We start from the raw sequence: 25,285 nt of genomic DNA on the forward strand, positions 1-25,285 counted from the left end.
ATAGCTAGTGGGAAGCAGCCGCATAGCACAGGGAGATCAGCTCCGTGCTTTGTGACCCCCTAGAGGGGTGGGATAGGGAGGGTGGGAGGGAGGGAGATGCAAGAGGGAAGAGATATGGGAACATATGTATATGTAAAACCGATTCACTTTGTTATAAAGCAGAAACTAACACACCATTGTAAAGCAATTATACTCCAATAAAGATGTTAAAAAAAAAAAAAAAAAAGAAGAGAGTCCTCACCGGAACCTGCTTTGGGACTCCCAGCCTCCAGAACAGTGAGAAAGAAATTTTTGTTTATAAACCACCCAGTCTATAGCAGCCCAAACAGACTAAGACATGTCGTATCAGGAGGTAATGCCAGCCTTCAAAAATGTGCGTGTGGAATTCTAAAAGCTAAAGCCAGTCAAAGTCCCAGATAACTGTGTCATTTCACCTCCTGAGCTTGATCTCCTTTTCCAAGCCCACAACTCCAACCAATTGAGCTTCTCACCACTTCTGAGTATACCTTAAGTATTCCCATAGTTGTATTTTTCTCCACAGAAATATCTGCTGCCCTTAGCTTTGTATGTCCAAATTTCACCATATCTTCATAGTCCCTAGAAATGATACCTTTTCTAAAAAGCTTCCCCTGATTGTCCCAGCTCAAAGTGTACTCTCCACCCTCTGAACTATAGCATTGCTTCTGTACTTTTCACATGGTGTGTAAGACTTTGGATCCTGTCTATAATACATATCTCTTCTGCTAGATTATAAGCAATTATAGGCAAGAATCATGACTTACAGATTTTTCGTAGCTCTTTATATAACGTAGCATCATGCTTTGCACATATTAGATGCTCAACTAGTATTTGTTGAATCAGAAATTAATCCCCAAAGATGGCAGAGTTAGAGAGACCCTGAGCTCACTTCTTCTCACAGACACGCCAAAATTACAACTACTTACAGGGCAACCATTTCTGCGAACAATTTGAAGACTAGAAGAAAAGATTTCTACAACTAAAGATATAAAGAAGAAGCCACAATGAGATGGGTGGGAGGGGCGGAGACAGGGTCTAGTCAGGACCCACACCCCTGGGTTGTTGACCCACAAGGGGGAGGGATATCACAACTGCAGAGGCCCTCCCTGGGGAGTGAAGGATCTGAGCCCCACGTTGAGCTTCCCAGCCCAAGGGTCCTGCACCAAGAATTCAAGCTCCAAAATATCTGACTTTGAAAACCAGCTGAGCTTACATTAGGGAGACCCAGAGGGCTGTAGGAAGCTGAGACTCTGCTCCTAAAGGGTGCACACAAAATCTCACACACTCTGAGTGCCAATGCAGAAGAAGCAGTTTGAAAGGCGCCTGGGTCAGCCCCACTCGCTGATCCTGCAGAGCCTCCTGGAGAGCAGGAGGCAGCTGGCACTCCGCCTGGGGACTGAGGAGCTGGTGGCAGCTGGTTTTGTGATCCTGTTCTACCTCGCTGGCACCAGCACTGGAAGGCACCATTTTGGATTCCTCCCTCCAGCGGATGAGCGCCAGGGACTTGCTCCACCAACCAGCACACCTGCATCAGTCACACACCACCAGGCCTCACACGCAGCTGTGTGGGGAGCCCGCCGCACCCGGCAGAGCACCCGCGGCAGTAGCAAGCGGCCAGGCCTCGCAACCAGCCGTGCTGAGGGCCTGCCCTGCCCGCCAGCAGCTCCGCAGGGGTCACACACAGCGGGCCTCACAGCCAGCGATGCCAGGGGTCCTGGCTCACCCACCACAACACCTGCAGCAAACGCACGAGGCGGGGGCCTACAGTCAGGTGGGCCAGGGCCCAGCCCCCCCTACCGGTGTGCACTCAGTGCTTGGTCTAACCACAGCAGAAGGGCACACACAGCCCATGTGGAGGACAGCCCGGGAGCTTCCAGCCCTGATGGTCAGAGGGACGCGTGCTGCTGGGCTGTACAGAACCCCTCCTGCATAGGGCCACTTCTCCAAGATCAGGAGACATAAAGGACCCACCTAATACATGGAAATAAACACAGAGAACTAGGAAAAATGAGGAGACAGAGGAATATGCTTCAAATATAGGGACAAGACAAAACCTCAGAAAAAGAGCCAAATAAAACGAAGATAAGAAAACGCTGATAAAGAGTTCAAGGTAATGATCATAAAGATGCTCACCGAACTCAGAAGGACGGATGAACACAGTTAGAACTTCAAGAGTTAGAAAAAGAACCAGTCAGAGCTGAAGAATACAATAAGCGAAATGACAAATATACTAGAGAGTATCAGCAGTGGATTAGATGATACAGAAGAATGGACCAACGATCCAGATGACAGAGTACCAAAAATCACCCAAGTCGAACAGAAAAAAGAAGAATCTTTTTAAATGATGATAGTTTAAGAAACCCGTAAGACAAAATCAAGCACACTAATATTTGATTGTAGGGGTCCCGAAAGGAGAAGAGAGAGAGAAAAAGGCAGAGAACTTAAGCGAAGAAATAATAGCTGAAAACTTCCCTAACCTGGGGAAAGAAACAGACATCCGTGTCCAGGAAGCACAGTGAGTATCAAACAAGATGAACTCAAAGAAATCCACAGCAAAACACATTATAATTAAAATGTCAAAATTTAAACAGAGAGAATCTTAAATGCAGCAAAAGAAAAGCAACTAGTTATGTACAAGGGAACTCCCATAATACTATCAGCTGCCTTTTCAGCAGAAACTTAGCAGGCCAGTAGGAAGTGGCACTATATATTCAAAGTACTGAAAGGAAAAAAGTTACAACAAAGAATACTCTACCTGGCAAGGTTATCATTCAGTATTGAAGGAGAGATAAAGAGTTTTACAGAAAAGAAAGGGCTAAAAGAGTTCAGCACCACTAAACCCTCAGGTGCTGTTGGTGATACTGTAAACTGGAGCACCCACTATGAAAAACAGTATGGAGGGTTCTCAAAAAATTAAAATAGAACTACCATATAATCCAGCAATTCTACTTCTGGGTATTTACCTGAAGAAAATAAAAACACTTATTTGAAAAGATATATGCATCCCTGTGTTCATTGCAGCATTATTTAAAATAGCCAAGATATGGGAGCAACCATCAATAGACGAATGGATAAAGAAGATGTGGCATATATATACAATGGAATGTTATTCAGCCATAAAATAGAATGAAATCTTGCCACTTGTGACAACACGGCTGGATCTAGAGGGTATTATGCCAAGTGAAGTAAGTCAGACAGAGAAAGTATAGTATGATTTCATGTATATGTGGAATCTAAAAAACAAAACGAACAAAACAAAATAAAACAGAAACAGACTCACAGATACAAAGAATAACTGATGGTTGCCAGAGGGGTGGGGGTTAGGTGAAATAGGTGAAAGGGATTAAGAGCTACAAACTTCCAATTAATACAATAAATAAATAAGTCACAGGGATATAATATACAGCATAAGAAAAATGGTCAATAACCCTGTAATAACTTTGCATGGGGACAGATTGTTACTAGACTTGTTGTGATCATTTCACAATGTATTTAAATGTCAGATCAATATGTTATACAACTGAAATTAACATAATATTGCATGTCAACTCTACATTAATAAGTAAACAAAAATAAAAGAAATTAATCCCCCAAAAGGGATATTTAGGACATTTCTTACCTCTGAGCAGGCAGAGTTCAGCCTGACAGATGGAACCTCACGGAAGGGAAATTCACACCATTGAACAGTACCCCATCAAGGTCAACTGGAGCCTAAGGCAAAAGATAAAAATCAGTAATAATGATCTTGTCATTATTTAAATTTTTAATATTTTGTTCATTATGGATGTTTAAAATTTTAATTTTGATTATTCAAAATTTTGATCATTCAAATATTGCATTAAAATACTGTTTATCTTGATATCTGAACTTTTTGATGCCTCTTTAGATTTGGCATCTGAAGCAAGTACCTCACTCATTCACTCCAGTCCCAGCCCTCTAGTAGTCAGTTATGTGGATAGTAGCTTCAGGGATCCAGGCAATTTGTCTACTCTCAGCATGATGCTGGCGATTGTGTATGTTGGGAAAGAACCAGACAGACTACCAGCTTCTCAGGCAAAGCTTCTATTGTAATGTTGAACTAGACTGTTACCTAACCCTACAAACACTATGCCAAGAGGGAAGAAAGACACAGATCGCTGGGAATGTTGGACTCAAAATCTACAGAGGTAACCATGATCATCGCTGGGGCAGTGAAAACGTTTTCATCAGAACGCAAGACTCTCCTTCCAGGCCCAACCAGATGGTAAACTGGAACTGTGGCTACACATCTTGCCTTGGAAAGGAATGGTTCAAGAACTCAGGCAAACCTGAATCAATTCATGGCATCAACCAGTAAATAGATGCCTGTAGGAGACATGATTGACAAAGATGGGCATATCCTTTCTAGGGTTTGGGGTTTTTTGTGGGCGGTCTCCCCAGAGACGTTGACTTTAGTGCTTTACATCTTTACATGTGTGAGGGATATTCAAGTCCTTTGCAACTTCCCAATCCACAATTACAGTTATAGCTTATAATATCCCCCACGAAATGCAATGTAGTAAAACTGAAGTGCTTAAGTGATCCCTTCAGGCCTTTAATGATTTTATAACCAATAGTAAAGAGACATCCAAAGTTATTTTAATTCCAAACTATCATTGTCTTAGGCCTCCTGATGTCCATCACCAGACCTAGCAGATGGATTTTTTAAAATTATTTTTCAAAATGAATTCATTTTTATCCAGTCATGGGGAATATTGAGTCCCAAATGACAAGAGAACAACAGAGCCTCTTCACACTTTTTTATTTGTGGTTCGCTTATTTACTGTTTCGAGACAGGGAAAATCTATTGATAGACTTTTTACCCCTTGGCATTGATTTCAGAAATAAACTACTGTAACAAGAGTGTTGCCAGGTTTTAGATCCTTCTCAGTCAGCTTTTCTTTCATGTCCTGGTTGACCTATCACCCTCCGTGCTTGCAGAAGTCCAGTCACCTTCTCCAGTGACTCCGAAGACACTCAGAGCCCACCATTTACCATTTTTCACTCAAAAATGTTAGTATGGTAGCTTCAACTTATCTCCCTAAATCCCTAAAACCTACCTCCCTAAAAGTAATGCTGCTTCATCCAATTGTCTATCACCTGTAGAATGGATAAATAAACTGGGTATAGTCACAACTTTATTTGGAATATTTTATAGCCATGAGAATGAACAACTTCAGCTACATGCAACAACATGGTTGACTCTCAAAAACATCAAAAACATCAGGTTGGACAAAAGAAACCAGACATGAGAGGGCACATAGTATATGATTCTATTTATTAAAATTCAAAACAGACCAAACTAATCTTGAATGGTGGTTACTCTTTAGGGATATATCATGTCTGGAAGGGGAAGGCACGGTCTTCTGGGGGGCAGGGTAGTGACAATGTTCTGTCTCTTGATCTGAGTTCTGGTTACATGGATGTATAAATTTTTGAAAATTCACTGAAAATTTTCTGAGTATATGCTATACATCAATAAAAGTTTTGTGAAAATAATAATGCTATTGACAACATGTCATTGCTTAGATCTATAGCTAACCAATTTTTAAATAAAGGACACAGAAAATAGGGTATTCCAAATATTCTTAGAAATAAAAATACATATAACTTATTCTAATTCTATGTTTCTGGTAGAAAACTTTTTTCCTGAGCTATAAATATATATTCCTAACTACATAGTTGGAACCTAGATTCTCTTCAGGAATCTACAACTGAAAATGTCTAAAACTAAATTCATTGTTCCCCCAAAACCTACCTCCTCCCCTCCTACTTTTGATATCTCAACAAATGACCACCACCATCCACTCATTTGCCCAAGTCAAAAACATGGCCTCGTCTCACTTTCTACATTTTCCTTACTGCCCAAACCAAAAAACACTATCTCCTACCAAGTTGCCTCTTTAATACCATCATTTTAGTCCCCTATCCTCCATTCCCCACTTCTCTGGCTTATTCCTGTACTTCATTATTTTTGTTATGGATGATTGCAATTTAAGGCTCCCCTGCCTCTCATCTCACCACTTTCCAATCTACCCAGCCCACTGCTTTCAGAGCCCTGTACAAGCCACATAAAGATAATCAGTTTCCTTGTATGTAACCACACTACAATTTAACCAGAAACTGTTTCACACAGACTGATCACCCACATTCTGCAACAATGGCTTTAATATGTTCTCCTCTCAAAAAATCTTATTTTTCAAAAATATATTTTTCCAGTTCTAATATTGTGAAAATAATGAATAAATTCAAATCTGGAGGCAACTGTGGTGAGAAATTTGTGGTGATACAACACCCTACACATCATAAAGCAAAAGATAATTGCTTTCATGCTTGTAGTGGCCATGTTTGGAGCATTTGCCCGAATGAGCACCTCTCTTTTCCAATGGGAAGGGGTAAACCACCCAGCCATGTTCATACTCTTTGACTTTGGGTTGATCATTTTCTGCAGAGAAACTACTGCCATTGTTTGGAAACCCACTTAAGCTGGGCCAGTCAGTTTCTCTCCTGGGAGTTTGAATTTGGCATTGAAAGGTGGTTGATGATTATCAGTCTCCACTGGGCACTTGAACTAGGACTATGGAAGACAGAAAAGTTAGGGTATATATAGAAAGAACAGCAGAGGCAGAAGACTGGGCTAGAAGAACCAAAGGCAGTCTCTTTCTCCCACTTTCCAGTTCCTGGATCCAGTCTATACAGGCTGGAAAGACTTCCAGCTTTGGGACTTAAGACATAGCCTGATTCCTTAAAATATGTCCTTTATCTGTAGTGAATTTCCAATACTAATAAACAGAAGATCATAGAGTAAATCAATGCTAAATTCATCTAGTTATGCACCCCAAAAAATCCACTTAAATATATACATTTTTCATGAATACTTTGAGTTTTTTCACTTCTATTAATGCATTAACCAAAGAATAAACCTCATAGTCTGTAAAGATGGATTGAATAGTCCAAAATGTCAAACCCCAAAATGAAAATACCAACTAGATTTCTTTATAGCAGTGCTCCCAACGTTTTTCAGGCCATACCTCACATAGAAAATGGTACTGTTTGTATGACAAATAGCAATAAATGGAATGCATGAGGCCACAGGCCCAGAAACAGCCTGGCTTCCCAAGGACTGAGAGGATCAACGCCTTGCATCCATACTCATCTGTGGTGCACCAGTATGTCCCAGCACACCAGTTAGGGAGCTCTTATCTTGCATAATTGGAAACTGTATTCTTGTCTTCGAAGAGTCTAAGATGGCACTGCGTGTACAGTAATAAACCCTGAGGGAATTTAAAAATAGGATAAAGAACTTTCTGAGTGAGACCACTGAGGGAGAACTTAGAACTTAAAAAATGGCACTAACTTTGGCTCTAACAAGTACAGTAATAGTGAGGGGGGAAAAGTTCAGAGCCTTTGAAAAGGGTCAAAGTCTAATTAAACAGAATGGAATGACCACATGCAGTACTCTTCTCTGTCTCCTGAGATACCTCCGAAAAGAGAGCAAAGGAATAAAAAGGGAAAACAGCACGAGGACAAAAAGAACAGCAGGAGATGCATCAGTAAATGAGATATTTTAACAAATATATTGCAGGTGGAAAGCACAAGGAGAATGGTAATTGATCTAACAGGGAAAAAGAAGACCCAATCCAAAGTCTCTGCAGAGACGGCAGTTGATGAGAGCTGAGTGAGCGAATTCTCTGTAGAATCCCTGAGACACCAAAGACTTGGAGGCACCATACTTGACACTTCAGAAGTATCAGAAGGTAGATGTAATACGCAAGCTGAATACAAATACCGGTTAAGTCTATATACCGGTCCCTTCCAACATCTTTCTTAACCAGGCAAACACCACAGTCCCACTGCCACCACACCTCTACACTAGGCAGGACAGCAGAGGTGAATTCTCTGGGAAAAGGCTGTAGACTTGAGGAACTTAAATGCAATAGAGGGCAAAGATGTGACATGCCCTACCCCCACCCCACTGAGTCGTCTTCTATCCATATCCAGAGCAAGCAACCAAGTATTTCCCAAGTACCAGACTGGAGGACCTTTCTCTGGAGAAACGAATCAACCAAAAGAAAAGACTTACATTTAAGGATACTTACATTTAAGGATCCCCCTCGTGAAAAGCCTAAAGCACCACTTAATCACTCAGCCCCACTGACTCACATGCCATTTCTTATCAGTTCCTTACTGCTGCATTCTTAAATATGAACAGACAGCAAGGGATCACTTAACATCTGAGAAAAGCCTTTACTCTGAAAGAGAGAGATCAAAACATACAGAAAGAAGGAAACCTGGAATCAGGTAGAAAATTTATTATTAATATTATCAGAAAGATAAATTATTCCATCCATAAAAACAAAAACCACCAAGAAAGGGAATGACCCAAAAATAAGAAAGGGCACTTGGAAATTAAAATATCAGAGTCATAAAAAAATCCAATTAAAAATCTAGAAGACGGGCTTCCCTGGTGGCGCAGTGGTTGAGAATCTGCCTGCCAATGCAGGGGACACGGGTTCGAGCCCTGGTCTGGGAGGATCCCACGTGCCGTGGAGCGACTGGGCCCGTGAGCCACAATTGCTGAGCCTGCGCATCTGGAGCCTGGGCTCCGCAACAAGAGAGGCCGCGATACTGAGAGGCCCGCGCACCGCGATGAGGAGTGGCCCCCACTTGCCGCAACTGGAGAAAGCCCTCACACAGAAATGAAGACCCAACACAGCCATAAATAAATAAATAAATAAATAAAATATTTTTTAAAAATACTTAAAAAAAAAAATCTAGAAGACACAGTAAACAAAATCTCTCAGAATATAAAAATAATTAGACAAAGAGTTGGGAAATAATTGAGAAAAGTGACCTACAGGATTAATCCATCAGGTCTAACATCTGAATAATAGGAGTTACAGAAAGGTGGAACAGAAACAACTGGAGAGGAGAAATTCATCAAAAGAGAATTATATAAGGAAATATACAAGAACTTGAGGACATGAGTTTACAGAGGTCATGAGTTTACAATGTCCCACTGATTACTCATTACAATTAAGGAGAAAAGACTACTTATGGCATATCTTGATGACATTTTAGAGTGCCAGAGTTAAAGAGAAGAATCTAAAATCTTCCAGAGAAAAAATCTGGTCACATAAAGAACACCTGTATTTAGAATGAAATTCAATGCATTCAAAATGTTGAGGAAAAATTACTTTAACTAAAATAGAATATCCAGCAAAAGTATTAATCAAATGTGAGGGGAAAGGGAAATTCTGGATATGCACTAAATTTTAAAAGTTGTCCTGAGAGATCTTCAAAATGGTGGAGGAGTAAGACGTGGAGATCACCTTCCTCCCCACAAATACATCAGAAATACATCTACATGAGGAACAACTCCTACAGAACACCTACTGAACGCTGGTAAAAGACCTCAGACTTCCCAAAAGGCAAGGAACTCCCCACGTATCTGGGTAGGGAAAAGAAAAAAGAAAAAACAGAGACAAAAGAATAGGGACGGGACATGCACCTCTGGGAGAGAGCTGTGAAGGAGGAAAGGTTTCCACACACTAGGAAGCCCCTTCGCAGGCGGAGACTGCGGGTGGTAGAGGGGGGAAGCTTCAGAGCCACGCAGGAGAGCGCAGCAACAGGGGTGCGGAGGGCACAGCGGAGAGATTCCCGCACAGAGGATCAGTGCCGAGCAGCACTCACCAGCCCAAGAGGCTTGTCTGATCACCTGCTGGGGTGGCGGGGGCTGGGAGCTGAGGCTCGGGCTTCGGAGGTCAGACCACAGGGAGAGTGGTCCCAGGACACTGCAAGCCAGAAGGGTTGGCTGCATGAACACGGCCTAAAGGAGGCTCGTGCACCACAGCTAGCCAGGAGGGAGTCCAGGAAAAAGTCTGGACCTGCCTAAGAGGCAAGAGACCATTGTTTTGGGGTGCGTGAGGAGAGGGGATTCAGAGCACCACCTAAACGAGCTCCAGAGATGGGCGCGACCCACGGCTATCAGCGCGGACCCCAGAGAGGGGCATGAGATGCTAAGGCTGCTGCTGCTGCAACCACCAAGAAGCCTGTGTGCGAGCACAGGTCGCTCTCCACACCGCCCCTCCCGGGAGCTGGTGCAGCCCGCCACTGCCAGGGTCCCGTGATCCAGGGACAACTCCCCCGGGAGAACGCATGGCGCGCCTCAGGCTGGTGCAACGTCATGCTGCCCTCTGCCTCCGCAGGCTCGCCCGCATCCGTACCCCTCCCTACCCCCGGCCTGAGTGAGCCAGAGCCCCCGAAGCAGCTGCTCCTTTAACCACGTCCTGTGTGAGCGAAGAACAGATGCCCTCAGGTGACCTACAAGCAGAGGTGGGTCCAAATCCAAACCTGAACCCCAGGAGCTGTGAGAACAAAGAAGAGAAAGGGAAATCTCTCCCAGCAGCCTCAGGAGCAGCAGATTAAATCTCCACAACCAACTTGATGTACCCTGAATCTGTGGAATGCCTGAATAGACAACGACTCATCCCAAAATTGAGGCGGTGGACTTTGGGAGCAACTGTACACTTGGGGTTTGCTTTCTACATCTAATTTGTTTCTGGTTTTATGTTTATCTTAGTCTAGTTTTTAGAGTTTATTATCATTGGTAGATTTGTTTACTGATTTGGTTGCTCTCTTCCTTCTTTTTTTCTAAATAGATTTTTTTTTTTTGCTTTTTCTCTTTTTGTGAGTGTGTATGTGTATGCTTCTTTCTGTGATTTTGTCTGTATAGCTTTGCTTTTACCATTTTGTCCTAGGGTTCTGTCTGTCCGTTTCTTTTGTGTTTTTTTTGTATTTTTAGTATAGTTTTTAGTGCTTGATATCCTTGGTGGATTTGTTTTTTGGTTTGGTTGCTCTCTTCTTTCTTTCTTTTTTTTTTATTTTAATAACTTTCTTTCATTTTATTTTATTTTTTCTTTCTTTCTTTTTTTCTCCCTTTTCTTCTGAGATGTGTGGCTAACAGGGTCTTGCTGCTCCAGCCAGGCGTCAGGCCTCTGCCTCTAAGGTGGAAGAAGCGAGTTCAGGACATTGTTATACCAGAGACCTCCTGACTCCACATAATATCAAAAGGCAAAAGCTCACCCAGAGATCTCCATCTTAACGCTAATACCCAGCTCCACTCAACGACCAGCAAGCTAAAGTGCTGGACACCCTATGCCACACAACTAGCAAGACAGGAACACAACCCCACCCATTAGCAGAGAGGATGCCTAAATTCATAATAAGGTCACAGAAACCCCAAAACACACCACCAGATGTGGTCCTGCCCACCAGAAAGACAAGACCCAGCCTCATCCACCAGAACACAGGCACCAGTCCCCTCCACCAGGAAGCCTACACAACCCACTGAACCAACCTTAGCCACTGGGGGCATACATCAAAAACAATAGAAACTAGAAAACTGCAGCCTGTGAAAAGGAGACCCCACACACAGTAAGTTAAGCAAAATGAAAAGACAAAGAAACACATAGCAGATGAAGAAGAAAGGCAAAACCCCACCAGACCAAACAAATGAAGAGGAAATAGGCAGTCTACCTGAAAAAGAATTCAGAGTAATGATAGTAAAGATGATCCAAAATCATGGAAATACAATTAAGAACATACAAGAAACGTGTTTTTTTTTTTAAATGAATAGCCCAGTTTGCTTTTTTTTTTTTAAATGAATAGCCCAGTTTGCTTTTTTTTTTTTTTTAAAGAAATTCACGTTTATTTATTTATTTATTTATGACTGTGTTGAGTCTTCGTTTCTGTGCGAGGGCTTTCTCTAGTTGCGGCAAGTGGGGACCACTCTTCATCGCGGTGCGCGGGCCTCTCACCATCGCGGCCTCTCTTGTTGCGGAGCATAGGCTCCAGACGCGCAGGCTCAGTAATTGTGGCTCACGGGCCCAGTTGCTCCGTGGCATGTGGGATCTTCCCAGGCCAGGGCTCGAACCCGTGTCCCCTGCATTGGCAGGCAGATTCTCAACCACTGCGCCACCAGGGAAGCCCAAGAAACGTTTAACAAGGACCTAGAAGAACTAAAGAGCAAACAAACAATGATGAACAACACAATAAATGAAATTTAAAATTCTCTAGAAGGAATCAATAGCAGAATAACTGAGGCAGAAGAATGGTTAAGTGACCTCGAAGATAAAATACTGGAAATAACTACCACAGAGCAGAATAAAGAAAAAAGAATGAAAAGAATTGAGGACAGTCTCAGAGACCTCTGGGACAACATTAAACGCACCAACATTTGAATTATAAGGGTCCCAGAAGAAGAAGAGAAAAACAAACGGACTGAGAAAATATTTGAAGAGATGATAGTTGAAGACTTCCCTAATATGGAAAAAGAAATAGTCAGTCAAGTCCAGGAAGCACAGAGAGTCCCATACAGGATAAATCCAAGGAGAAACATGACAAGACATATATTAATCAAACTACCAAAAATTAAATACAAAGAAAAGATATTAAAAGCAGCAAGGGAAAAACAACAAATAACATACAAGGGAATTCCCATAAGGTTAATAGCTGATCTTTCAGCAGAAACTCTGCAAGCCAGAAGGGAGTGGCAGGACATATCTGAAGTGATGAAAGGGAAACACCTACAAGCAAGATTACTCTACCAAGCAAGGATCTCATTCAGATTCAACAGAGAAATTAAAACCTTTACAGACAAGCAAAAGCTAAGGGAATTCAGCACCACCAAACCAGCTTTACAACAAATGCTAAAGGAACTTCTCTAGACAGGAAACACAAGAGAAGGAAAAGACCTACAAAAAAAATCCCAAAACAATTAAGAAATGGTAATAGGAACATACATATGGATAACTATCTTAAATGTAAAGGGATTAAATGCTCCAACCAAAAGACATAGACTAGCTGAATGGATACAAAAAAAAGACCTGTATACATGCTGTCTGCAAGAGACCCACTTCAGACGTAGGGACACATACAGACTGAGAGTGAGGGGATGGAAAAAGATATTCCATGCAAATGGAAATCAAAAGAAAGCTAGAGAAGCAATTCTCAACTCAGACAAAATAGACTTTAAAATAAAGACTATTACAAGAGACAAAGAAGGACAATACATAATGATCAAGGGATCAGTCCAAAAAGAAGGTATAACAATTGCAAATATTTATGCACCCAACATAGGAGCACCTCAATACATAAGGCAAATGCTAACAGCCACAAAGAGGAAATCGGCAGTAACACAATCATAGTAGGGGACTTTAATACCCCACTTTCACCAATGGACAGATCATCCAAAATGAAAATAAATAAGGAAATACAAGCTTTATATGAAACATTAAACAAGATGGACTTAATTGATATTTATAGGACAATCCAAACAAAAACAACAGAATAAAATTTTTTCTCAAGTGCTCATGGAACATTCTCCAGGATAGATCATATCTTGGGTCACAAATCAAGCCTTGGTAAATTTAAGAAAATTGAAATCATATCAACTATCTTTTCTGACCACAATGCTATAAGACTAGATATCAATTACAGGAGGAAATCTGTAAAAAATACAAACACATGGAGGCTAAACAATACTCTACTAAATAACCAAGAGATCACAGAAGAAATCAAAGAGGAAATAAAAAAATACCTAGAAACAAATGACAATGAAAACACGACAACCCATAACCTCTGGGATGCAGCAAAAACAGTTCTAAGAGGGAAGTTTATAGCAATACAATCCTACCTCAAGAAACAAGAAACATCTCAAATAAACAACCTAACCTTACACTAAAGCCATTAGAGAAAGAAAAACAAAAAAAAACCCAAAGTTAGCAGTACGAAAGAAATAAAGATCAGATCAGAAATAAATGAAAAAGAAATGAAGGACACGATAGCAAATATCAATAAAACTAAAAGCTGGTTCTTTGACAAGATAAACAAAATTGATAAACCATTAACCAGACTCACCAAGAAAAAAAGGGAGAAGACTCAAATCAATAAAATTAGAAATGAAAAAGGAGAAGTAACAACTGACACTGCAGAAATACAAAGGATCATGAGAGATTACTACAAGCAACTACATGCCAATAAAATGGACAACCTGGAAGAAATGGACAAATTCTTAGAAAAGCACAACCTTCTGAGACTGAACCAGGAAGAAATAGAAAATATAAACAGAACAATCACAAGCACTGAAATTGAAACTGTGATTTAAAATCTTCCAACAAACAAAAGTCCAGGACCAGATGGCTTCACAGACAAATTCTATCAAACATTTAGAGAAGAGCTAACACCTATCCTTCTCAAACTCTTCCAAAATATAGCAGAGGGAGGAACACTCCCAAACTCATTCTACGAGGTCACCATCACCCTGATACCAAAACCAGACAAAGATGTCACAAAGAAAGAAAACTACAGGCCAATATCACTGATGAACACAGATGCAAAAATCCTCAACAAAATACTAGCAAACAGAATCCGACACCACATTAAAAGGATCATACACACATGATCAAGTGGGGTTTATCCCAGGAATGCAAGGATTCTTTAATACATGCAAATCAATCAATGTGATAAACCATATTAACAAATTCAAGGAGAAAAAACATATGATCATCTCAATAGAAGCAGAAAAAGCTTTTGACAAAATTCAACACCCATTTATGATAAAAACTCTCCAGACAGTGGGCATAGAGCGAAACTACCTTGACTTAATAAAGGCCATATATGACAAACCCACAGCCAACATCATTCTTAATGGTGAAAACTGAAACCATTTCCTCTAAGATCAGGAACAAGACAAGGGTGCCCACTCTCACCACTGTTATTCAACATAGTTTTGGAAGTTTTAGCCATGGTAAGCAGAGAAAAAAAAGAAATAAAACGAATTCAAATCGGAAAAGAAGAAGTAAAACTGTCACTGTTTGCAGATGACACGATACTATACATAGAGAATCCTAAAGATGCTACCAGAAAACTACTAAATCTAATCAACAAATTTGGTAAAGTAGCAGGATACAAAATTAATGCACAGAAATCTCTTGCATTCCTATACACTAATGATGAAAAATCTGAAAGAGAAATAAAGGAAACACTCCCATTTACCACTGCAACAAAAAGAAAAAAATACCTAGGAATAAACCTACCTAAGGAAACAAAAGACCTGTATGCAGAAAACTATAAGACACTGATGAAAGAAATCAAAAAGGATACAAACAGATGGAGAGATATACCATGTTCTTGGATTGGAAGAATCCACATTGTGAAAATGACTATACTACCCAAAGCAGTCTACAGATTCAATGCAATCCCTATCAAAATACCAATGGCATTTTTCACAGAACTAGAAAAAAATTTTTTCACAGTTTGTGTGGAAACCCAAAAGACCCTGAATAGCCAAAGCAATCTTGAGAAAGAAAAATGGAGCTGAAGGAATCAGGCTCCCTGACTTCAGACCATAGTACAAATCTACAGTAATCAAGACAGTATGGTACTGGCACAAAAACAGAAATATAGATCAATGGAACAGGAATAGGAAGCCCAGAGATAAACCCATGCACATTTGGTCACCTTATCTTTGACAAAGGATGCAAGAGTATACAATGGAGAAAAGACAGCCTCTTCAATAAGTGGTGCTGTGAAAACTGGACAGCTACATGTAAAAGAATGAAATTAGAACACTCCCTAACACCATACACAAAAATAAACTCAAAATGGATTAAAGACCTAAATATAAGGCCAGACACTATAAAACTCTTAGAGGAAAACATATGCAGAACACGCTATGACATAAATCACAGCAAGATCCTTTTTGACCCACCCCCTAGAGTAATGAAAATAAAAACAAAAATAAACAAATGGGACCTAATGAAACGTCAAAGCTTTTGCACAGCAAAGGAAACCATAAACAAGACAAAAAGCCCTCAGAATGGGAGAAAATATTTGCAAATGAAGCAACTGACAAAGGATTAATCTCCTAAGTATATAAGCAGCTCATGCAGCTCAATATCAAAAAAACAAACAACCTAATCCAAAAATGGGCAGAAGACCTAAACAGACATTTCTCCAAAGAATATATACAGATTGTCATCAAACACATGAAAGGATGCTCAACATCACTAATCATTAGAGAAATGTAAATCAAAACCACAATGAGGTATCACCTCACACCAGTCAGAATGGCCATCATCAGAAAATCTACAAACAATACATGCTGGAGAGGGTGTGGAGAAAAGGGAACCCTCTTGCACTGTGGGTGGGAATGTAAATTGATACAGCCACTATGGAGAACAGTATGGAGGTTCCTTACAAAACTAAAAATAGAACTACCATATAACCCAGCAATCCCACCACTGGGCATATACCCTGAGAAAACCATCATTCAAAAAGAGACATGTACCACAATGTTCACTGCAGCACTATGTACAATCGCCAGGACATCTAAGCAACTTAAGTGTCCTTTGACAGATGAATATCCATTCACATGGAAGATGTGGCACATATATACAATGGGATATTACTCAGCCATAAAAAGAAATGAAACTGAGTTATCTGTAGTGAGGTGGATGGACCTAGAGTCTGTCATACAGAGTGAAGTAAGTCAGAAAGAGAAAAACAAATACTGTATGCTAACACTCAAACTCTGTATTTTCAAGGAATATTTGTGCCATTTGCTCTTAGTGAAAATGGATGATGAACACATTTTACAAAAACAGTATAACTTGTGACTTTATTCAATTGTGCCACTCATTCTGCATTGGTCAACATCTATCAAAAATATCTTTGCACTACAGAGGATGTAATAACACTTCAGATTTAAGGAAGTGTCCTTTTGAAATTATATGTTATCTACCCATATTTAAATTTAAACAAACAAAAGAGAATTTTCAGTTTCCCTGTGATGCTTTCAGTTTTGATTTATCCAAACAGATGCAAATATGCTTACATTTGGATAATGACAGTCTTATTCATTGCTCTGAGCTAAATTTCTTGAACTACAAAAAGGTAGAATAAAGTCTTCAGTTAGGAAAGTGAAAAACATCAAACTGTTAGGGAGAAATTTCTTTGCTCAGATTGGTGAGAAAGGGACCAACTATAAAGACCATGCAATTTACAGAGAAATTAGCATTTTATTATTTTTTAAAACATGGTATCTTCTTTAAAATCTAAATAGTGACTAAATAATATCATACTTATCTAAAAATTATTTGTTTAAACTGTGCAATTATTTCTTGTCATACAACTTTTTTGAGTGTTGGGTTTTGTTGTTTTTTTTTTTCCTGAAGAAAAATCTCACGTATTTCAGCAAACTAATTTGTAAGCCAAGCACTCCATTCCTCTCTCAATTGTTCAGACAAATCCCCAATGGCCTCCCTGCATTATATTAGCAGAAGTTAATATTTCGTGACTCATTAGTGCATGGAAGTAAGTGAAGGATCTCAGCCCAGTAATATAAAGAGAGAAGCAATGGGGTGTGTCCAATTTTGTTAACTCCACAATGTGTCTGTAGAGCTCAACCAAAAGATATGAACTGAAGATTAAACATAACCATGAAGGAATTGACAGACAAGGCAAAAAGGAAGGAAGAAGAGAAGGAGGGAGGGAGGGAGGGAGGGAGAGAGTGAGGGAGGAAAGAAAGAAAGAAAGAAAGAAAGAAAGAAAGAAAGAAAGAAAGAAAGAAAGAAAGAAAGAAAGAAAGAAAGAAAGAAAGAAAGAAAGAAAGAAAGAAAGAAAGAAAGAAAGAAAAGAAAAGAAAGAAAAGAAAAGAAAAGAAAAGAGAAAGAAAGAAAGAAAGAAAGAAAGAAAGAGAAAGAGAGAGAGAGGGAGGGAGGGAGGGAGGAAGGAAGGGAGAGAGAGAAAGAGAGACAGAGAAAGAGAGATAGAGAAAGAGAGAAAGAAAGGAAACAAAGAAAGAAACAAAGAAAAGAGAGAGGGAGGGAGGGAGGAAGAAAAAAAAGATTTTTTACCAGAAAGAGCTAGGGCAACTTAAACTTTTCTCACTTTTTAGTAGGTTAACAATATCTATCTTTATTTGTAGGCCAGACTTCTGCTGCAGCTCTACTGTACTTCATGTTTACAAGCCCTCCTTTGCCTCTCTGAGCCATAATAGTATTTTCATAGTTGAATCCTTATATTCAGATGATTTCATATTTGAGTCCTTACATTTAGGTGACCTCTTTATCTGCATTAAAGGGTTTTCTAACCAAGAGGAGGATGTGCATACCCCCAGGAAAAGCACAAGACAATCCTTTGGGGGAGATGTAAAGAAAAATATTAGAATTTCCATTTCTATTTTTTCTAAAAATAAAAACTAAAATGAGTCTATATTTAATATATGGATTATCACTGCATCCTCGTTCAGTAAGTAGGGTGTCAGAGGCCTCAAATCTCATACAGTGAGCAAAATGTCCTGAAGGAAGTGTGAAGGATCCAGGCACAGAGGGCTAAATGGTGGTGCCCTCATGCATTTATTCTCTGATTTCAGTATGCACACCCTAGAATGGTTTACAAGAGACCAGTTAGGAGGATTTGCAGATTATATTGTTGAGTTTTATCTAAACTAACCTTCACACGAAGGACAAATTACCTTAAAATATTCCCACAAAGGCACTACATGTTAAAGACAATACTAGTGATACAAAGATGTAAGTGAACAAGAAAATGGCATCATGGAAAGTTCTACTCCTGGTATAAGTTCTTCATTGGCCATATAATGAGGTTAAAAACAAAGATGACCTAATTAGAGCAGATAAAGAGTTGGTCAAAAAATTTGAAATTAACAATCAACAATTTAAATTATATCCACAATCATTCAATTAAAAATGTTTTTGTGTATATATTCTTTCTTATGATATTTAGTCATTGATAACATACAGCTCTTACAATTAACCTGACATTTTTAAACATTTTCATTCCCCTTTGCCTTATTCTTTTAAATTTTTATTTTGTCTTTTAATGTATGAAAGATAATAGCATTATTCATTATAGTTATTTTTTATTTGTTATAAAGGCAGGTTAATGGATTGATTAACAGCATGAACATGGAACCAGACTGCCAAGCTTTGCTACTTACTACTGTTTTAACATGGACAATTTATTTAATCTCTCTTTGCCTCAACTTCTTTATATGTGAAATGGTAGTAATAATAGTACCTATTTCATAGTATTGTTATGAAAAAAATTAGTTAAAATTTGTGAAACTCTAACAGTGCATTCAACATAGTAAATTCTATATAAGTACCATTAAACTAAATTAAAACATTAATATTTTAAGAAATTTATGTTTGGGATATATGCTCAACTATTTTTACAGATATGTGTATGCAGTCAACAAAGTTTGAAGCCCTCTGTTCTAGAGAATTCTTGTGTCACATTTATGTTACTTGAGAACTCAAAGGTGGTCATAGTTTATTAGTAGAAAATTCCTATTGCATTTGTTTACTTTAAGCCAAGAAGAAAACATATTTATAATTTCACATAGAGATCTACTCCTTCCTTTTCAAAATCATCAAAGAAGAGCAGAAATAAGGTGATTAAAATAAACAAGTTAGATACCATTTACACGTGGCTAATAAAATACCATGCCTAAGATTCCCAAAAGAATCACTTTATCAAGTGTAGCTTATGTAAATGTTCATATTGGTTCATATTCTCTGAGCATCAAAAACTGATCCTGGGGGACATGCAGGAGCTATCAGCTTTCCCAGATAATAAAAAATCAGCAGATATGACACTTCAGATAACTAAGAGTTATTGATGGCCAAAGATGGACAGGCTGTTTGTGACTCCTGCCTCAGAAGTGCAGTGGTGGCCATGTATGCAAATTACTGCAAGGCAATGAGACAAATGTTCATAATGGAACATAAAAATGGCATTTTGAGCATGACTAGCTGAAATTAGGGGCCTGAAAAAGGGCTTTTTCAAGGATCTAGGTACCAGTTTAGATGGCTACCAGGATAATTTAGTGGTATCACTACAGTGTGTTGGGCCAAGCCATGCATATTAGCACACAGCAAGAGATTAACAAGATTGGAAGAATTAATATTGTTAAAATGTCCATTTTACAGTCTACAGATTCAAATCAATTCCTATCAAAATTCCAATGGCATTTTTCACAGAAATAGAAAAAACAATCCTAAAATTTGTAAGAAACCACAAAAGACCCAGAATAACAAAAAAAATCTGGAGAAAGAAAAACAAAACTGAAGGCATCACACTTCCTAATTTCAACTATATTTTAAAGCTATGGTAATCAAAACAGCATGGTATTGGCATAAAAGTAGACACATAGTTCAATGGAATAGAATATTGAGCCCGGAAATAAACATACTTGACATATATATGGTCAATTAATTTATGACAAAGGAGCCAAGAATATACAATGCACAAAGGATGGTCTCTTCAATAAATCGTGTTGGAAAAACTGGACAGCCACATGCAAAAGAGTGAAACTGGACCACTCTCTTACACCAAACACAAAAATCAACTCAAACTGAATTAAAGACTTGAATATAAGACCTGAAATCATAAAACTTCTAGGAGAAAACATAGGGGGTAAGCTCCTTGACATAGGACTTGGCAATGATTTTTGGATTTGACACCAAAAGCAAAGGCAACAAAAGCAAGAAATAAATAAGTGGGGTTACATCAAACTTAAAATCTTCTGCATAGCAAAGGAAACTATCAACAAAATGAAAAAGCAACCTACCAAATGGGAGAAAATATTTGTAAATTATATATCTGATAAGGGGGTACTATCCAAAATATAAAGAATGGATATAACTCAATAGCAAAAGATCAAACAATTTCATTTAAGAACAGGCAGAAACACTGAACAAACTTCCAAAGAAGACATATTAATAGTCAACAGGTTCTTGAAAAGGTGTTAACATCACTAATCATAAGGGAAATACAAATCAAAACTACAATGAGATATCACCTCACACCTATTAGAATGGCTATCATCCAAAAGACAAGCAATAAGAGCTATGTGCGTCCACATGTTCACTGCAGCATTATATACAATAGCCAAGACACAGAAACAACATGTGTCTATTCATGTACGAGTGGATAAAGAAGATGTTATATACATAATGGAATATTAGTAAGCCATGAAATAGAAGGAAATCCTGCCATTTGCAACAACATGGATGGATCTTAAGGACATTAGGCTAAGTTAAATAAGTCAGACAGAGAAAGCAAAAACTGTATGATCTCACTTATATGTGGAATCTATCAATAAAAAAAAATGAACTCATAGAAACATAGAACAGATTGATTGGTAGTTGCCAGAAGAATTGGGGTGGTGTGTGGGAGAAATGGGTGAAGATGATCAAAAGGCACAAACTTCCAGTTATAAGATAATTAAGTTCTGGGGATGTAATGTACAGCATGGTGGCCGTAGTTAACAATAATGTATTGTATATTTGGAAGTTGCTGAGTGTACATCTTAAAAGCTCTCGTCACAAGAAAAAGAATTGTAACTTCATGAGGTGATGAATGTTAACCAAACTTATTGTGGTAATCATTATGTTGTATACTTTAAAAATAATACAGTGTTATATATCAATTATATCTCAATGAGACTGGGAAAGAAAAAAAAGAAAATGTGGTATATACATACAATATGGAATATTACTCAGCCTTAAAAAAGAATGAAATCCTGCCATTTGCAACAGTATGGATGAACCTGGAGGACATTCTGCTAAGTGAAATAAGCCAGATGTAGAATGACAAATACTTTATGATCTCATTTATATGTGGAATCTAAAATAGTCAAACTCATAGAAGTAGAGAGCAGAACAGTGGTTTCCAGAGGCTGGGGGGTGGGAAAATAGGAAGATGTCTCAAAGGCACAAAGTTTTAGTTATGCAAGATTAATAAGTTCTGGAGATCTAATGTACAGCAATGTGACTATAGTTAACAATACTGTATTGTATACCTAAAATTTACTAAGAGGATAGACCTTAAGTGTTATCACCAAAAGAAAAAGGTAACTATATGAAGTGAAAGATATGCTAATTAGCTTGATTATGGTAATAATTTAACAATGCATACATATATCAAAACATCTAGTTGCACACCTTAAATATATACAATTTTTATTTGTTAATAATATCTTAATTAACCTGAGGAGAAAAAAAGCAATGCAGTAATTTGATTTACTGTATAGAACAGGAAATTAAAATTTCAACTGTTAAATAGAACTCAACTCTATAAACACTTACTGAATATTTTCATATGCAATTCTGTAAAGTATGAAGATAAATTAGGTCTTGCCATAGAGAAACTTACTGAGAGAAAATGGGGAGAAAGAAAAATTAAGAAACAGAAGGAGAGGGAGAAATTATACTCTACGACAGGAAACAGGGAGTTGAAGTCAATAGCAAGTTATGTGAGGAATTAGTTCTGCCTGAGAGAATTATGGCTAGAGCACCAGGGGAGGTACAGGTAGAGCGGAGACAGAATCTGGTCCAGACAGGGCTGAAAGCCAGGGAAAGAAATTCCATCTAGTATACATAATCAGACATTAGTGAACAACAGAAGGGCATTAGGAGCCAAGCCAGAAGAAATCAAAGTATCTGAGGAGCAAAGTGGAATTCAGTCAAGAGAGTCTCAAGTAAAAGAGTAAAAGAAAGATACAGCAACAGGAACAGAAAGGCAGGTGTAGGCATGATTTACAGGACTCTGGCCTGTGTCAGGACTGTCCCTCAAGGCCAGAGTTACCACAGTAATTCAGTTACCAACTGCATAGAACTGACAGGAAGAAATTGTGAAGAAAAAGAAGAGCAAAAGTGTACACAGCTGAGAAGGTCTTTGAGTTGTAGGTGCCTTTTACTTGAAAGACACTTCTGTTTTTGAGATCTAGAAGTCCATCTTTCCTTTTACTGGCCTCCCTCCAAGGCCCCAGCCCCAGTATTATTGACAAACCAGACTATTTTCCATTGATCAAACACAGAATATTCTTTCAAGTCTCCAAATTTTTCCTTAGGCTGTTTTCTGTGCCTGAAAACACCTCTTCCTCCTTGAAGGTCAAGTACCCAAATACGACAGTTGAACTGAATCAAAGTCTTTTGATTACACTGGTTTTTCCTTGGGCAAAATTCAAATTAGTGTCCCCACTCAGGTAGGTATAGCAAAGTAAACAGAAGCTAAAGAGAAAACTGTCCACTAAGGATCAAAATCCCAAGAAAGGACTCCTGTGATCTCAATGAAATGGCTCCCTAAGTTGGGTTCCTCTCATAAAGAAAGTGAAATATCCTTAGTAGGAGACTGAGGAAGCAGGAGTATCCCCAATTCCTTGTAGTTCCAAAAGCCTGAGGAACTTTCTGCACCTCAGATCCACATCAAGGACCTGGCATTTAACACCCACTGGGCCATTTCCCCAAACCACCAACTCATCATTGCCCTTTTCAGATGGGGCACCCTAGTGTTACTTACTTCCCAGGCAAACTCTGTGGAAACACCACATTAATCATTTCACATACTTTCAGGGTTGATAGCACTGGCTGAGTTTGAGTTTCAGACCTCAAAAAACTGAGTTTTTAGATTTTTCCACAGTTATATGAGGAATTGCTTTTTTAAGGCTAGTAAAATGAAAGCATAATTAGTTTGCTGAAAATGTCCAGTATCAGTGATTTTCTTCAGAATTTGTGGAAATAGTTTAAGACTCTGAAGTTACAGGCAATATTGACAGATTCCTCCACTGTGAGAAGCTGCCCAGGAAAGAACTGTAAGTGATACTGAAGGATACTCACTGGGAAGCTCGCTGGGGAACTGGGAGTGGAGCCATGTTGCTCATTGAGGCTGCATGGGTAAGTACTGGTACATTGTGGGTATGTCGAACAGAAAAAGCTGCCCAGGAAAGAACTATAAGTGATACTGAAGGATACTCACTGGGAAGCTCGCTGGGGAACTGGGAGTGGAGCCATGTTGCTCATTGAGGCTGCATGGGTAAGTACTGGCACATTGTGGGTATGTCGAATAGAAAAAGACAGGGGTCTGAATATAAAGATTGTGAAACTAGGACCACAAGCAGAATGATAATGCAGTTTCTTTTAAAAATAAAAAATTTTTTAACTCCTATTCAAGAATATTTTATTGCTAACTCTTTAACAAAATCTGGTAAAATGTTAATATAATACTATTAAATTAAAAATAAATTTTTGTTGTAACACTGAAATATTTAAAGAAGTATTAAGTAACTAGGGAAATAAAAGATCAAAAAATGTTAATACATACACTTGAAATAATAAACATGCAATGAATAGAAATAAACTCTATTATATTTTTTAATTGGTTAATAATAAAGTTTAAATGGTCAGAAAGCAATGAACATAAAACTACAAAATTCAAATTTAAAATAATAATAGCAATCATACCCTACGATTTCATCTTAAATTATGGCTGGTAATAGTTACTTATTGACATGTTCTAATAACTGCCAATTTGCAGGTCTCAAAGTTCAGTTTGACCACTGTTAGAATGACAAAAAACCAGAACACTGACACCAAATGCTGAGGAGGATGTGGAGCAACAAGGACTCTCACTCACTGCTGGTGAGAATGCAAAATGGTACAGCCATTTTGGAAGACAGTTTGGTGATTTCTTCCAAAGCTAGACATACTCTTAACATATGACCCAGCAATAGCACTCCTTGGCATCTACTCAAAGGAGTTGAAAACTTATGTCCATACAAAAATCTGCACACAGATGTTTACAGCAGCTTTATTCATAATTGCCAAAACTTGGAAGCAACAAAGATATCCTCCAGTAGGTGAATGGAAAAGAAACTGTAGTACCTCCAGACAATGGAATATTATTCAGCGCTAAAAAGAAATGAGCCATCAAGCCATGAAAAGACATGGAGGAAACTTAAATACATATTACTAAGGTGAGAAAAGCCAATCTGTAAAGGCTACATACTATAGGACTCCAACTCTATGACATTCTGGGACAGGCAAAACTTTGGAGACAGGGGTTGGGGAGATGGGCGGGATGAATAGGTGGAGCAAAGAGGCTAGTGAGGGCAGTGAAGCTACTTTGTAGGATACTATAACGACATGTTATTATACATTATATTTTTGTCAAAACCCGTGGAACAACAACAACAAAAAGCCCATACAACACAAAGAGTGAATCCTAACGTAAACCATGGGCTTTGGGTTACTGTGACAAGCCAATATAGGTTTATCAATCGCAACAAATACACCACTGTTGTGCAGGATGTTGATGGGGGGGGAGGTTCTGTGTGAGAGACCAGGGGGTAATGGGAATTCTCTGTGCTTTCTGCTCAATT

At 38.8% G+C, this 25,285-nt stretch overlaps 1 long non-coding RNA gene across 1 annotated transcript in view; it reads right to left on the reverse strand.

Moving 5' to 3' along the window:
• LOC137769294 (uncharacterized) overlaps positions 1 to 25,285 on the reverse strand; it is a 169,064-nt gene that overhangs the window by 101,151 nt on the left and 42,628 nt on the right. The window contains exon 3 of the long non-coding RNA XR_011074937.1: positions 3,638 to 3,729. This is a non-coding gene — a long non-coding RNA (uncharacterized lncRNA). The remainder of the gene's footprint in view (positions 1 to 3,637; positions 3,730 to 25,285) is intronic.

The sequence above is a fragment of the Eschrichtius robustus genome, chromosome 9, assembly GCF_028021215.1.
Source record: "Eschrichtius robustus isolate mEscRob2 chromosome 9, mEscRob2.pri, whole genome shotgun sequence".
NCBI classification, from domain to species: Eukaryota; Metazoa; Chordata; class Mammalia; order Artiodactyla; family Eschrichtiidae; genus Eschrichtius; species Eschrichtius robustus.